The sequence below is a fragment of the Nannospalax galili genome, unplaced genomic scaffold (genome assembly GCF_000622305.1).
Source record: "Nannospalax galili isolate Female #2095 unplaced genomic scaffold, S.galili_v1.0 scaffold889, whole genome shotgun sequence".
NCBI lineage: Eukaryota > Metazoa > Chordata > Mammalia > Rodentia > Spalacidae > Nannospalax > Nannospalax galili.
The window spans coordinates 227169-229846 of NW_008360167.1; positions in this window are offsets into that span (position 1 = coordinate 227169).

The following is a 2678-nucleotide window of genomic DNA, read 5'->3' on the forward strand; positions in this document are numbered from 1 at the left end:
ATCATTTAGAGAAATTATACATTATACAGCTCCGAAATCTCAGGGAAAGAACTTCTAATTGTCTTACCTGCAGAACAGGAAGGTTTTTCATTTTCATTCTGGCCCATCCACTCACTGACACAGACTGTTTCCTTATATTACTGGCATGAGCAAGTGATTCAGGAACAGAAACATTGATGTATGAAATTGGACAATACATTTAATCTGTCTTGGCTATTAAGCAGACGAAATGTAGTGTTTGATTGGATTTATGAAAACACATCTTGTTAAGGGCAAAAATAAGTATGCAACAGATGTAGTAATGGATATTAATTTAAGTGCTGAAGTTAAAGCTGAATACACACAGAACTTCAGAACTGTTTCCAGTGAATCACAGGTTGACCTCTTTGAACACACTGCTGGAAATAGTTTGTGTAGTATCTTTTGCTATCAGCTTCAAAAGCCCAATCTAACATCTTTGCAACTACTTAGCCAAAAATCATAACTGGGAATCTTTATTTAATACAGTTCTTGACATTTTTCTTTCTTTTACTAGGTTAATGAATGGCTTCAAAACTAAAATTATGGGAAATGTAAATGTTTACCCAATCGCTAATGTCTGAATCATAGAGCTTAACTACTGGAGCAAATTTAAAGGCACAAAACCCATATTTTATGATTATCTCAAAGCTCTAGAGTACAAATACAGACCACATTGATTGTGGAATTGCACTACCCAGGTATACTGTTCATAAAAGGAATTTAAACAGATATTTAACTTGGGGGTCAGACTGCATACTTCTGAAATCTTGGATTGATGAGCTACTTTTTCAGAGAACTGCTTTTTCTAAATAAACAAGTCATTTTACACTGAATCAGGACACAGGAGGCTAATCAATATTATAACAGGCATACAAAATATGAAAAAATATTCTTTATCTCTAAAGTGAGATGCTCCAATAGGATACTATCCAATTTACTCATGTAGAATGTCGTTAATATTTTCCTTTGCATCTCTAAAGTATTTGAATTTTTTTCCTCCTAAGAATTTGAAAAATACTGAGGCAGGAGATATGGCTCAGTGGTTAAGAACACTGGCTGTTCTTGCAGAAGGCCCGGGTTCGAATCCCAGCACCCACATGGTAGCTAACAACTGTTCATAACTCTAGTTCCAGGGAATCTAATGGCCTCTTCTGTCCTCCATGGGCTTTGTACAACACAGGTGTACTTACCTGCATACAGGCAATACACTCTTACACATAAAATAAAAAGAATAAAACATTTTAAAAAAAGAATTTGGAAAATACATTACTTTTACTTCTTTGCTTTTATTTCTTTCAGTGTCTATAGCACTCCTTATGAACTAATTCCAAAACCAAATTTCTCCCATAAAATTTTGATTAGAAAGAAAATTAAGCAATTACTATGAATTTTCAGTTAAGAAACAATTAAATGTGCAAATGCAAAATATATTTGGATGTGTAATTAGATGCTTGATTATACAGAAAATCTAATTTTGCACTTAAATTGTCATCCACATCTCAGTCACTAGCTGTTGACACACAAGTAACCAAAAGGTTGGCCCTATTCTTTGGAGGAAGTGTCCCCTGTGACCTCCATGTTTCCTACTACAGTTCTACAATCATATCACCATATCAGATAGAAGTATCCTCTGTCATGACCACATTTGTACCATGTAGTATTCACTGGCACCAGCAGTGAGGACCTTCCTGCTTGCCTCCTTAGTCTTCATTCATGATTAAGGTAACTAGAACAACCTTTCCAGCAAACTTTCATATGATGTGGTCTAGTCTCTGTCAAAAATTAAAAAACCAGAAAGTACCTCTCAGCATTCAATGGAACCTAAAAATACAAGGTTTGACTCTCCTGGAGTCAGAAGCTCCCTTTTCAGCAAGACATTTGAGGTTGACCTTGAGTAGTACAGGTTTCATTCCAATTGACAGGTCAGATTTCACATAATGTTCCACCACGATACTCTCAGACACCTGCCCTGGCAATGTTCAAGCTAGCGTGGTGTGACATCTCCCACCTTTTTTTTTTTTTTTTTGGTCTGCGTATCTCATTCTTTTTAAAAATGCTGTTATTATTATTATATTTTTTAACAGAGCATAGGGTAGGGATTTAGTTACAGAAGAGTGGGTGCCCCACATTTACAGCTGCACCTCAAAGTCCACATGTGCACATGCACACAGGTTCCTGCAAGCTCAGGCACACCATTGCTCAAGTGTGGGAGTCAAAGAACAATTTCTGGGATTTGGTTCTCTCCTTTCACCATCCCAGGATGAAACTCAGGTCATCAACCTTGACACCAAAGCTCTTACCATTGGAGCCATCTTGCTGGCCCATTGTAATTTCTTGCAATAGATTTTCTTCTGTTTTCTAGTGATTTTATTTTGTTAAATGTGTATTCTATTTTGCTTATCTTTTTCTGTTGATGTTGGCTTTACCTTTGCCATGTCACTTAGACTTTTTAAAAAGTTTTTACTTTAATTAAAAAATGTTCAATATATTTGTAATGGAACTGTGCATTTTATACATCTTAATCATATTTAGAGCCCTTTCTTCTCTACACCCCTCCATAAACCATCCACCAAATTTCATGCATTCTGCCATATATGTTAAGGGAGCCTGGTAAGCCTATCAAGCATCACTTCCTTTTTTTTTTTAATTAAATTTTT